We start from the raw sequence: 14,395 nt of genomic DNA, 5'->3' as shown, positions 1-14,395 counted from the left end.
TGTCACGTGCCAATCGTCTGCACTTCAGTTCTCTAGGAAGTCGATATTTTAAGAGACTCTCAAGAGACCTGTACGTACAGTTGACAAAATGTGTACTTGTCTATATATAATTTTATATAGCTTTAAATTCCCTAAAGAGTAGGTAAGATGAACACATCTTTATATGTGCAATATCGACAGTTTTTTAATGCTACACGTATTTCATGTAATAGGAAACGCCGGAGTTTTACAAAAAAAAAAAACATGCTTATCTTTCCCCGGTCCGGACATGGTCACACGCTTGGTTGTGGTTCCCATAAACAGTTGGTCCGTGCGGGAATCGAACCCACTACACGTTGCACGGCAACCAGTTACCCAGCCATCGCGCCAACCGTGCAGACACATATTATATCTAAGTATAAGGTACTTTACAACATTTTCTAGTTTTCATTCCTAATATACGTAAAGTCGTTATAAATATGAGGGTAGTTTGCTATGCACAAGATCTAAATGGCTCATTCCCCTGCGGATTACCGTACCGGACAGACGTGTGTAGGTCGCTCCGTGTAGTAGACTGTTCCTCTAAAATATGTATGCGAAACACTTGACGAATTATTCAAGCCGTTCTCCGTTGATTAAATGGCGTACTGGGTACTAAATTCAATGTTTTTTCTTATTTACTCTTGTTATTCGTTTGTTGGGTTTTTGCAAGTGGCTTTGGGTTTTGATTCTTCAGTAAGGTAAAGTAGGTATTTATCTAATGAAGTACTTAGTTATTCAACGATTTTAGCTATGGTTGAATAGTAGTGAAGGGCTAATACCTGTTACAAAGCCACCGAAGACCTAACGAGTTGCCATGGCTCGAGCTCGAAGGGCAAAAGTAAGAAAAGGGTGGTTTTCAGTCAGTAAGAGACTGACACTCCATTTGGTGTCACCTAGAATATATCTAAAGATTTTGCTCTCTCAAAGAAAAAAGCATTTTCATGTTCGATTTTCGGATTGAAATAGTAGCCATGCAATACACACGGGCAAGTCACTGCAAAACCCGGGAATCGAAACCAAAACTCCTTGCTTGGCAGTTGCACTTGCGACCACTCAACCAACGAGGCAGTCAGATATAATTACAATTAAGTAACAATATAGTTTTACATTAAGTAGGTACACGTTGTATGTACTATCAAGGTTGTGGGCTGAGGGCTGTGTGTTCTCAGAGAATAGGCGAAGATAGTTAATCTCACCGAGATTGGCTGGCTTAATCGAAATTCGGTCAGAAGCAGGTTATTATAATGTCTGACGGCTATTATCATCTTACAACATAACTAAAGCTTGTTACTCGATAAAGGGGAAAGGGCTCATGTAGAAAATAGCCAGTTGCCGAGTAGGCATCTACTCCTATCTACTATTGGTATATCTTCTACTTACAATGATTCGATCTGTATTTTGGAAGTAGGAGACACTGGTTTTACAGACAAACATACTAATGGACAATTATAATTTGATGATTCAAAAGTATTGAAAAGAAATGACTTTGACATCATACATCCTACAGTCAAAGCCAAGATCAAACGCAAGCAAAAGAAAGTACTAAAGACTAGTAATGCCTTATAGTTTCTGTATACGCCTACGGGTCAAAGGCATGTATGTTTTCTGAGTTGTCATTTTATATCATAATATCGAGGTTACTGCTAATAATTTTTCTGTAATCGAACTCTTGGCATAATTCCCAGATCGAAGCTAAAGATTTGTTCGTTAGCACTAACTCATGTCAATAAACAAATTTTGACATAAACCATTATCATTGTAAGTTACTTTAATTGGTTATATATCGTTGTAACTTTTGAATTCAATAAATAAATTACGTGTCTAGGTACATATTTGTTTTATACCCCATCATTCATCAGTTCTACAAACACCACTTAAACTTAGTTCAAATATTTTATAGCCAGCTAGACGAACGACAGTCTATTTCAGTCAAAAATTAATAAATAACACTAACTATGGTCTAACATTGAGCAATATAATATGTATGTAAACTTTGTTAAACACACTTGAGGCCATAAGTGGTAATCAATACGTATATAATACGCTGTTCTAATCTAGCATCTATTAATCCACAATATAAAAGCGGTGTAGTGACGCCAGAGACATACATAACCTCACGCCGGTCTCCCATGGGGGTAGGCAGAGACAATGGAACGCCAATTGCTACGATTCTTACACACCTTTTTCGCTTCATCAACAGTCATCATTGATGGCGCCAGAGAATACATTTTTTATGGTATAAGCCGCTAAATGAGCAGACGGATCACCTGATTGTAAGCAATTGCCGCCGCCCATGGACACCCGAAACATCAAAGGCGTTACAAGTGTGCTGCCGGATTTTTGAAGGTTGGGATTGTAAGGGTGGTTGGGGAATCAAGGATTGGGAATATTGGGTTGGGGAGTAATTGGACCTCCTGTAACCTTAATTTTATTATAACTTTCGTGAGACATACTAAATTAATTATATTGTTATCGGCTTCTTCTCCTGTAACCTCACTCACAAAAGGAACCACAACGCAAGCGTTTATTGTAAGGCCGTGGTATCACTCCGGTCAAGCCCGTCCATTCGTGCTGAAGCATGGCTCTCCCACACTTAATGTATTCAGGTGTCGTAAGAGTTCATGTAGATACTTTTACCGACTAAGTAACTAATTGACTGACAGACAATATCAACCAAAACTACAACACAATTAATTTTATGTAAATTTATGAACAAACTATAATTTCAGAACGGATGAAAACTAATTAAAATCCTAGATTTAATAATCACATTTCTACCCACGTTTCATTGCGTGACGTGATATTAACACCACACAGAGAATCTTCTATAATTAAGATGCATTGTCTGTGACATGTCTTAGAAGTAATTAAAAATTCTCTTTGGCATCGATTGGGGATGATTCAGAGCTATATTGAGATAACTACTTGACCTTTGAGCTCAGGATTGAAATGTGGTTATAGCATTGTTAGCTAAAAGTGGATTTCAAGTGGCAGCAAGGGCGACTAAAAAATATTTCTGATTAGACAAGGGATTTCCGATTCATGGACTAAACAAAGTATCCTAAAATTAGATTTTTTTTATTACCAATAAATAGTTGCGAGTCTGGAATTGTGGTCGGTATATGGCTTGGCGGTATGTAAGATTTTGACGATACTTTTATTAGCAGGTTGCTGTTGTACTAAGAAGCAACTTAGGCTACTTTTATTTTAGAAAAATAATTATATTTTAGAATGAAACAAAAGACCCATATTCTCGCAGAGGTTATTATTATTAATTTATTTTTTCATTATTCTACGCAGACGAAGTAGCGGGCAACAGCTAGTCTATAGAATAGAATTGACCGTTAACAGTTCAAGTTATCCGATTCTTCCAGAATCATTAGAATTGAATAATTATTCCTCCGATTAAGTTATCTGGCGTTGGAAAAATGGGCCTTAATTTAAACGCAACATACAGTTTAATACTACATACTTAACACTTGTGGTCAAAAAGCGTATATTCTTCAACTCTACCTATCCCATTGGTGGCCATTTCAAGTTATATTATGAAATTGATAACTAATCCTATTATTCCAGAATGACGTTATCATTTAAAATAATAATCCTTATCTCTATATCTATCTAATAATATTTCTATCTCCACTGATAACAAAAACGAGAGTATATTGTGTTGCAAAAACTTGCTAATCGCATAAAGCGCAACTGAATTAAGAAATGTTTTTTGTACTGCATCATTCATAATAATAGGATAGTGGGAATTTTTTTGCAACGTCACATTTTTTATCCGTGAAGGGGTAGACAGAGGTGCATGTTACGGCACGTAATGCCGCTATACAATGTAGATCCACTTTTATAGGAGATGGGTTTATTGCCATATAATGGGCACAACTCTAGACTTCGTGTTACTACTGAAAATTTTTTGAAAAGCTGAAAAATGCCTATTAATATCTTGCCCCACCCGGGAATCGACCACGAGACCCGTTGCCCGTCAGTCACACTTGCGACCACTCGACCAGCTAGACATACAATTGATAATTGTACTAATTTTATTATTTAACATTATACTTAATTGATTAACCACAGTAAGCCCAACTTTACCCTCTTCCTACAGCATACAAATTAGAACCTAAACTAAAAGATAAAATACTAGGTACTACAAGCCTTTTATTTGGATCTAGTTTTTCTTAGAAACCAGTTTAAGGATTAAATACATAGATAAAAGTAGGGGTTGATGTGATCGCAGAAACTTTATACTTAGTTTTATAAACGAACTCTGAAGACAGTGGGGCTTTTTATCTTAAAGGTTAAGGTTAAATTAAATGGTTTTACTTCATAATGTACCTTTTTGTTCCCCGGAGGGATAAGCAGAGGTAGGCTTTTTGGAATTGTTTTATCCAATATGTTATTAACATAATAGTTGTTATATAGAAATCAGACTAATATTATTAATGTAAAATATTACTGGTTTGAATGTTTGTCTATCAATCCAGCTGGAGCTACTGAAAGGATTTTGATGAAATTTGGAATACGGACAGGGTATGAGTTGACTTGGGAGATAGTATATATTTTTATCCCACAGAAAGGTGGACGAAGCCGCTGGCAGAAGATAGTATTATAAATAAGATTTGGTTGTTAGTTTGCATTGAGTAGGAAAAACTTCTCCATTGAAAAGTTTACTAATCAAGGAGAAAAAATTACTGATTTTTATCCTCTTATTGGTTTAGAATAATTGTGACTTAATCTGAAGTTATATTTGAAACTTTAGACGAGCGAATTAGAAATATTAACTTAATCTTAATTATGCTTTTGTGACCTAATCTGGAGTAATTTTTTAACCTGGGAGGTAGATAGATAGATATACACTTTATTGTACACAGATAGGTATGAACTTTATTATCAGTAATTCAACAATTCATATAAGTAGATAGGTTGAGAGTGATATTTACTAGGCAACCCAAAAAGGTTGTTAATAACTTATCTAAATTATGCTTTGAATATTTATTTACCAGTTACTGGTGATATGTAATTGGTTTATCTCGCAATAGAGGCATAAAGCAAAAAAATAATATTAATAATTAGTTTAAATTATTCTGTAAAACAGAAAACTCAATTAATTTTGTGGGAAAAGCTCTTTGTTGCTTAAGCTTAAAAGGCTAATGGAATTGAATTTAAAAAATGGTACTTTAGTGGTCTTTATTTTTAATTAGATTTATTTGTGTAAAGTGTTTATAATAAATATTTTATTATTGGAAAATGTAGAGACTATAACATGATTTTAATATAAACGTTGATGAAATAAAGCAAAGTAAAATGGTACATATGTAAAAAGTAACACTTGAAGTTTAATATTAAGAAAGAAGTAAAGGGTTAATTTAAGTTTAGTCCAAATAATTTTTCACTTACACTTGTATTCGTAGCATAAATCATTATAATTATCGTCTAGAAAAAAGTTGTAATATTACTTACCATACCACACCGCAATAAAAGTAAGTTACACTATTCCAGTCATCTTAGAAACACTTTAAATTCACATTTCATTTTAACAAAAATCTCACTATAACAAATAAGTGTAACATTTTGAAAACAATTATTCAAACCACAAGTACCAAAATGTACTACATAATAACAATCACTAATAAAACAATTAAATTTCAAATATCACTAACAAAAAACACACGAAAAACCAAAGCCTTTGGTTAAAATAATTTCTAAACCAGCTACGAAAGTTTCGCGTAGCCCGTAGCGCGTAGGCGGCGTAGCGTTCGCCCGCTACGAAGTCTACGAATCGACTGAATAAAAGTCCCCAATAGTTCCACCCGAATGTGTTCGGGATAAAGTCATTAATGAATAAATAAAATGGTGTATTATAGAACATTCGTGTGTTCTCAATGAAAGTAAATTGCGTTACATTTTCTTTAGTATGTGGGAAATAAATTGAATTCGATGAAATGACCCATTTTTTGTACACGTACTTATTTGAGGTGTTTGATAAAGTGAGTACTTGTGTCTGTACTGTAAAACAGGTACGTTTTTCAGTATCAGTAGAATGTACAAGGATTACATATATTAAAAAACCTTTTTTTGGATATCGTTTTTTTTTTAATTACCAGCAGTATTTATGAAGATAATACATGAACGAAGCAGTCTAACCTCCGTACTCAGAGTCATTTAATGATTAATTAACCCTGTCCTTAGCTATTGTTTCCAATACAAAATCATTACTAAAGAATAGTTTAAGAAAACATTAAATGTCTCTAGTAGGGCAGTTAGTGACCATTTAGTTAGAAGTGTAAAAGAACTGTTTGCGTATAATTATGTAACACTACGTTTTATTTATATCATGTAAGTACTCTCGTAGTGCCCATTTGAAGTTTTCCTAAAAACTATATTGTGCCGTGAAACTTTTAAGATTATTCACGACTAAAAGCATTTAACTTTATGATAATTAAAAACATCCTCAGTAATTTTAGGACAGAAGTTGCAAGCAGAACTGTTAAGCGTAAATTCTCTGGTTTGCAAAGTGTGTCGGTAAAATATTGAACCTTTTTTGAGAAGGAGAAATCATATACACTAGGATCATTCATTACGTGGAAACATTTTTTAAATGTATTGTAAGCACACCGCTTTTTACCTATCACACTATCACGCCAATATTATAAATATGAAAGTTTGTTTGTTTGTTTGCATGTCTTTCCGTCAATCACGTTGAAACTACTGAATGGATTTTGATGAAATTTGATATACAGACCTCAGACTCATCCAAAATAACCCAGTGCTTCGAGACAAAAGTCTACAACCAATGTGAGTTACCAGCAATGACATATGGAACTGAAACGTGGTCTCTCACTGTGGGTCTTATTTTTATCCCACGGAAACGCGGGCAAAGTCGCTGGCAGAAGCTAGTTTATGAATAAGGCTAATTAATAATTAAAAACACAATCAAAACTCAGGTAGACGCGCATTTATTTTTGTAAATAAATAATTAAAAGGCTTTTATAAACATTTCGACAAAGTCCCAGTGGAGTTCCTTCAGGAAGTTCCGTTTCTAAAGAACTTTTTGTTTCAGTTCGAATTTTTCAATGAACGCTTTGAAAGTACTTAATGGACGTTAGCGTAACTTTGTTGTTGTAATTCTAATTGATTTTACAAAAAATATTAAGACACGTCTTTTATTATACTCGAAAGTATAGGCAGAGGTGCATATATTCTAATATTATAAATGCGAAAGTTTGTATATTTGTTTTGACGGTCGAAAAGCTAATTGATGTAAGTGTTGTATACATATTTGGAATCGGCAATTTTTTCTTCGTCGAATGATGTATATAACACAATATCGCAAAAAAATATCGCTTTTAGATCAATTAAGCCTTTCAACCGTGGAATTTTGCTTGTTATTCCTACACATCAAAACGGATCGAGATGAAATTTGGAACAGAGGTAGATAATGGTCTGGAATAACACATAGGTTTTGTACTGTTTATCCCACGAAAATGCGGGTGAAGTCGCTGACAGATCCTAGTACACGTATACATATAAAATCTATGTAATATTCTCAAATCTATATATCATTCAGTTATGTTATGAATTTCATTAACGGGGTGAATCTATTGTTATTTAGCAGACTTAATTCAAATAATTTTTTGCTTGACCTGGGAATCGACCTCAAGAGTCAAACAGTATGTAGTCCTTTATGATTGGGAGTGCCTTTATCTTTTCCTTGGGAGTCCTTTATGATTGCGACAGAAAAATAAAATAATGTATTTTATTTTTCCAATACCTTACTATATTTCAGAACAAACGAGTTTTGTAACAAAATCTGAAATCTATTTGACAATTTAAATATTAATTCACTTCTAATAATAGAAACGTTTCGTTGAAGGTATAACGGGATTTCATTTTGAATCGGAATTTGTAATTCGGTTGGAAATAGTACGTCTTCATTTACATCTACTATGTATTCTAAAATTAATATTACGTCACGCCATTTAGTTTCTTAAGGAATCGGCAGAAGTACATTTAGTACCTAGTGTTGTCTCCGGGATATTAAAGTATAATAATACCAAATGTTATCGTTATTGGACAGGTAGTTTTTGCGTGATACGTGAACATATAAGCAGACAGACAAATCATATTTAATCACATTTTTGGGTTTAGCCGTTTTGGCGTATTTGAGAACAAAATATATCAATAACTATCACGCTAACTCACAAACTTCCTACTGCTTAAAACATTTTTTTTCTCACCTTTTAGACCTTACCTGGACACAAATAATTCAAGATCAAAATTAGTCAAATCGGTCCAGCCATTCTCAAGTTTTAGTAAATCCTCTCTTAAAGAATTAAATAGAGTACTGGTTTCTAGTACTCAGTAGCCCGACTTGTAACCACTCAACCTACGACTCAGTCTGCAAAACCAATATATCACTGTAAACGTAAGTTATTGTTTTCAGAAGCACTCTCGAAGAAAGACGTATTTGCATTTTAATAATACATTTCACATGCAGACGATTTAATATTTAATGGAAGTCGTTCGTGCGTGTTTTAAAGATTTAACATGAACATACGATTCCAAGATTTGCGTTTTAAGCTTTGTATTATTATACTAGCTTCTGTCAGCGGCTATGCCCGCGTTTCCGTGGGATAAAAACGATTTTGACCTTGACTGCACGGTTTGCGCGGTGGCTGGGCAACTGGCTGCCACGCTACGGGTAGCGGGTTCGATTCCCGCACGGATCAACTCTTTGTGTGATCCACAAATTGTTATTTCGGGTCTGGGTGTCATATTTATGTGAAGTTGTATGTTTGTAAACATATGGGGCAACGTTTTTTTTTAAAGTAAAATAAAAATAAAGTACAAGTTACAAGTGCGTTGCCGGCCTTTTGGGGTTAGCAATTTAAGAGTTGTTAGGAAATCAGGGATTGGGAAGATTGGGAAGAGGGTTTATAGGGCCGCCGGTATCCTCACATATACAATGAAAAAAACGCAAGCGTAGTTTCACGTCGAGTTTTTGTGAGGCCGTGGTATCACTCCAGTCGAGCCGGCCCATTCTTACCGAAGCATGGCTCTTCCATACTTGAAATTAATTAGTTACTTACTTAAGTATATTTAATATTTCGTAATAATTACATTATTAGCATACAAACAGCACTTACCTTTAGAAGAAGCCATGTCAAAAATCCCAAGTTAACTTTTTACTCAAAGCAGCCCTAAATTCAAAGTTCAGTGAAATAATTAAATATTTCTTGTTCGCAGTTGAAGATTATAATTTAATTTGTTGTTGCTAAAGGGTACTCTAGGTACGGATTGGTCGTTTCTGTTTATCGCTGCTTAAGGTTGAAGATCAAACATAAAATGGCGGCCCAGGCATTAAGTATTAGGGTGATGGATCAATTAGTACCTTTTTATATTGTAGTTTATTATATTTAAAACTAGCTTTTGAAAGCGGCTTCGCTTACATTCCTGTAGCACGAAAAGTAGTCTATGCACCGTATTATTTCAGACTATAATCTACTTCTGTTTCAAATTTCATACCGATCCTTTTAGTCGCTTTGACGTGATTGAGTAACAAACACAATTCTCCGTGTCAGAAAAAACCTGTGGTTAGCATTAGCGATTCATAGGCTGTTGATGAATTAGAAACTGTCTAAAGATTTAGTAATTACATTACCTTTCCCTGGAAATGTATAAGATGCGTTATTAATCGGCTAATATACGAAAATTTACTTCTTTTTTAAGAAAATAAAGTACACACATAATTACGTTCCATAGAAGAACAACAAACAAACCGTTTCCAGTGCCAAAATTAAAACGGCAAAACCTCAAACGACAGCCACTGAAAAGCTGACAGATAAGCAAGTATCGTTTCTAATTTGCATCTTAATCACTAGGGGTCGCCACTGGCTTTGCTTAGCGCACAATTTACACCTAAATCATCTCTTCAAAAACACCCTTAGTGGGTTGAAATTCACTCTACTGATGGTTTGTGAGATAAGCTTGGTACATAAAGTGGATGAATGTATGTAATCATATTATTCAGTCTTTAAGTACCTGGATTACCTGAAACGCCTCAGTACGTATAAAAGGATCTTTGAAGTCTAAGATCTTTTATGAAGATTCGTCTTTGGTTTAAAAATTGTGGCTGCATGGAATTTTATACTGGTTCAGTTAAACGATTTGTTAAAAGCAGCGATGTCTTATCCGAGAAAAGTATTAATCTTGTATTCAATTACATCATCATTATTGTCAAGATTTGATCAAACTATTATGGAAATTGTGTGTCAAGTGCAGGAAAGCCATGCTTTGGTATGAATGGACCGGCTCGACCAGAGTAATATCACGTCGAGCGTTGTGCGAGTAAGGATACCAGAGGCCCAATACCCGATTCCCCAACAACCTTTAAATTCCTAACCACAATAAAGCCGGCAACGCACTTATACCGCCTCTCGTGTTTCGGATGTTCATGGGCGACGGCGATTGCTTACCATCAGGTGATCCGTCTGCTCGTTTACTGTCTTATACCATAAAAAATATCTAGTACAAAAAAGTACACTTTAAATTTTCACTTTTCATCTTCAATGTCTTGCTGATTTTTCTGCCTATCCCATTGACAATACAATATTTATAATCTAAAGTACATAATTTTATTAAGAGTAGAACATTTAATTAAAATCACAGGCTGCAAACAACATAAATTAAAGAAATCTCGCATATTTAATATCGCCAATATTATGATCAATTTTATTATTTTTTTATAGACGTCGAGCCATTTCAATATAATTTTCATTTAATATTTTAATCTGGCAACACATTGCTCTAAATGGCGTCGCATGATTTATGGCAACATTAAACAGGATGTCAAAGTAATAACATCTAAATTGACACATCAAAAAGCCGTTGGGATTTATTCCAGTTAAGTGGTTACGATATTTGGAAGGCTTTAAGCCAATAACACCTTAACGGCTTAAAGGTTTAAGATGTATTTTAGTATGTAGATAAATGGTTTTAAAATTGTTTTTTTTTATTAAAACGAGTGACAAAACTATCACTGATATCATGTCAGTGATTCTTTTGTTTGACATAAATTGCTAGTGTGTAACGTAAATTGCTAGCATTTAACTATGCTGCGAAGATGTAATAGCGAAGATATGAAAATATGTGACCGTTTCCACTGATACTAAGCTATGTAGCTATGTGAGTAAGGTATGTTATGAAGATGCGACGCTTGTCCTTGAGCTACACACCTTCCTTCATCGATAGTAGGGAAACATCTATAGCACGCATCCATAGCACGCATCTTTCCATATAAAAACATGGCTTAGCTGAGACTGTTTCCACCAGCTTCTTTGTATAGAAAAGCACCTAAAACCACATGTTACACGATTAAGACAATAGCCACAATAATTAATTTAGCCTAATAATACAATGTCCACCTTTGTTAAAATTAATGATTTTGAGATTTCTCATCACAATTTTGACCTAAATGTTAGGAATATAGGTAAATCCATACATCGTAATATCTATTATATCCTTTATTATGTAAGAACGTGAGAGTGGTGTCCCTAATGGTTAGAATTTAATTCAGTCCTCTGCCTACATTAGTTTAACATTTAACTGAGATTTAGTAAATTAAGATACATTGGATGAGGTAACTAAAAGTTACCTTTACGCAATGTTCCGTTTTATTGTTGTAAAAGAATCGTAAAATTTGATTAGAGAATCAGTGAAACTGACATTTACGGATATTTATTTTTATTGGTTGATTAGCTGATGCTCGTGTGGATTACAGATTTTGTGACTAATAAAAGTAACCTAAGAAGTTAATCCCGCACTCATTTAGTGCATTCTAAACCAGTGCATTCAATCACTTATTCAATTCAATTCAAATGATTGCATTGAATGTGTGTTATGTGTACCTCTGCCTACCTCTTCAAGGATTAAAGGCGTGACGTTATAAAAAAAAATTTTTTGGTTGATTAACTGATGCTCGCGTGGATTATGGACTTTGTGGCTAATAGAAGTAGTCTAAGTTAATCCTGCACTCATTTAGTATATTCTAAACCAGTGCATTCAATCACGCATGGGGAAATAATTGCATTGGATCGGTATTATATAGTCTGTATCTGATTGATGATGACGAACTATCTTATGTGAAATTTATTTTCTTAGTGGTTCTCCGGTAAGTGACATTGCATATGTTTTTATTGAGAATAAAGTTTCTTTGAACCTAAACCTATAGGTATAGTAATAACGAAACATAAACACATACCACATCCAACGACTCACATACTAATTCTTACTCTCGTAGGTACTAAAATGAAATCAATTATGATATATAGGTAAGCCGCTGTGAGACGTACAAAGGACTTGAATAATAAGATTTACCTGCATATATAATCACGCATGCTTTTAGTACGGTACTGGCTTGTTTAGTTTAAGTGCTGTAGGTTGGGTCGGCATAGATTAGGATTGGGGCAGAAATGTTTTGGGGAAGAGAAATGATTTTGGTGGGTGTGATATTGTTTTAAGTTCAGACAAATCAGTTTTTTTACTACCATGAGTTTTAAGCAAGTGTTTGTGGATAGTCGCTAGCGACGACGTAAATTTTTTGTTTGGCTAATTTTACAGCACCTCTACCGGTCACCTGTGGAATTAAAATGTCGACAAATACTATTGCTTCAAACTCATGGTAGAGATACTGTTGTCTAGAAACTTCGTATCTATTGTTGTGGTCATGTACGGTCATAGAATTATCGTCTTTTATTAATAAACTAGTTGTGCCCGCGACTTCGTACGCGTGGTAACGTTTTCCCGTGTAAATATCGATCCGGAGGGAATTGCAAACGGTAATAGAATTCTTCTCTTTTATTTTTATTTTTTTAAAAAAGAACGTTGCCTCACATTAGGATTTTCTCCTGTGTCGTGGGTGCGTTTACAAACATACAAGTTCACATACACATGACACCCAGACTCGAAACAACAATTTGTGGATCACACAAAGAGTTGTTGTTGCAAGTTGCAGTCGCAAGTTGATTTATAAATGATACTTCTTTAAAAACAAAGGTATGAATGAAATCTTAGTGGATTTTACACGATAACTGCCACGTAGGTCACCCGTGACCTTTGACATTTGTGGAGGAATTGCCTTCAACAGTTTTCTGATGGCAGTTAAAGGCTTAGATTTTTTTTCAAGGAAGTTATCTCAATAGAAAAATTTTGACAGATTGTAACATAAACCCCCAAATTCAATGTTCAAGGGAAAAACACAAAATTGATTTTGTCTCGACACTTTCAATTTAATTATAAAGCTTTCGCCTCCTCAAAGTAAATTATTTCTAATTAATTTTAACGAACTAATTTACTCAAGTTTTTTGTCTCTTTCTAGAGTTGAGATTGACAGAAGAAATTGTTTTATAAAGATTATATTATATTATGCCTCGTATAATATCTCGACTTAATTATTTAAATTAATTTTGTGATTTAATTAAAAGAAGAACATTATTTACGGGATCGACTGTTTATGACTTGCATATTAAAATAAGTAGAATTTTATAAAAAAATCTTGTCAATATCATACACTAATGTTGCACAAAGCGCTTTGCTTTAAGCTTGCCATAGTCTGTGATTCCAGAATGGTGTAAGCGGCATCATCGTTTACTACCAGGCGAGATAGTGTTCAAACGCTTACTACAATGTCAAAAAATATAAAAATAATGTCTTGATTAGGGTGGATACACATTAACAGCCTATAAGTGGCCACTGCGAAAGGCAACTTCTCGCACGGCGAAGGTTTGAGCATTAATCACCACGCTGCAATGCGGGTTAACGAAGTATGTTGTTGGCGGGCTTCATAATCACACATAATGAATATTGAACCTCATAAATATTTAGTTTAAAACCGATAATAGTCCAGTCATTTGGTAGATAAAAAGGGGGTTACCTGGAATGTTTTCCGGGAGTTTTGAAAATTGGTGAATTTATAGATTTGGGTATGCTCTTTTCGAATTTCAACTTTGCCACCTCGTACAACCGCCGCTCGCGCCGCCATATTGAAAAAATGGCGCCTAAAAACGGTTTTTTATTAATATCTCCGTTTCGACGCATTTTACGAAAAAATATTTATCTACAAAATTAAACTAGAGAAAATTTCCTACAATTTATGTATTGATAACTTTTTCATAAAATCAATAGTTTGTGGCGTACGAGCGCCGAAAAGTATTATTCATCTGCACCACCACGTGTACAAACAATGTGTGTTGTGCAGCAACGACTGTCGCAACCGAGGGCTGGGCTCGCTGTCATTGCAGAGGTAAGTCCCCTGTTTGAGGAGTGGCTAGAGAGGCGCCATGGCGTCCTCACCTACCGCCTGACGCAGGTG

General features: G+C 34.6%; 1 protein-coding gene across 1 annotated transcript in view; it reads right to left on the bottom strand.

Annotated features, from left to right (window-relative positions):
• Positions 1–5,991, bottom strand: part of LOC118265550 (gamma-aminobutyric acid type B receptor subunit 2) — a 185,905-nt gene extending 179,914 nt beyond the window's left edge. The window contains exon 1 of the mRNA XM_050706014.1: positions 5,488–5,991. The gene's annotated coding sequence lies outside the window, so the exon portion shown is untranslated. The remainder of the gene's footprint in view (positions 1–5,487) is intronic.
• Positions 5,992–14,395: the final 8,404 nt, after the last annotated feature.

This window comes from Spodoptera frugiperda, chromosome 28 (assembly GCF_023101765.2).
Source record: "Spodoptera frugiperda isolate SF20-4 chromosome 28, AGI-APGP_CSIRO_Sfru_2.0, whole genome shotgun sequence".
In the NCBI taxonomy this organism is placed as follows: Eukaryota; Metazoa; Arthropoda; class Insecta; order Lepidoptera; family Noctuidae; genus Spodoptera; species Spodoptera frugiperda.
This window is presented reverse-complemented; position numbering and strand designations above follow the sequence as displayed.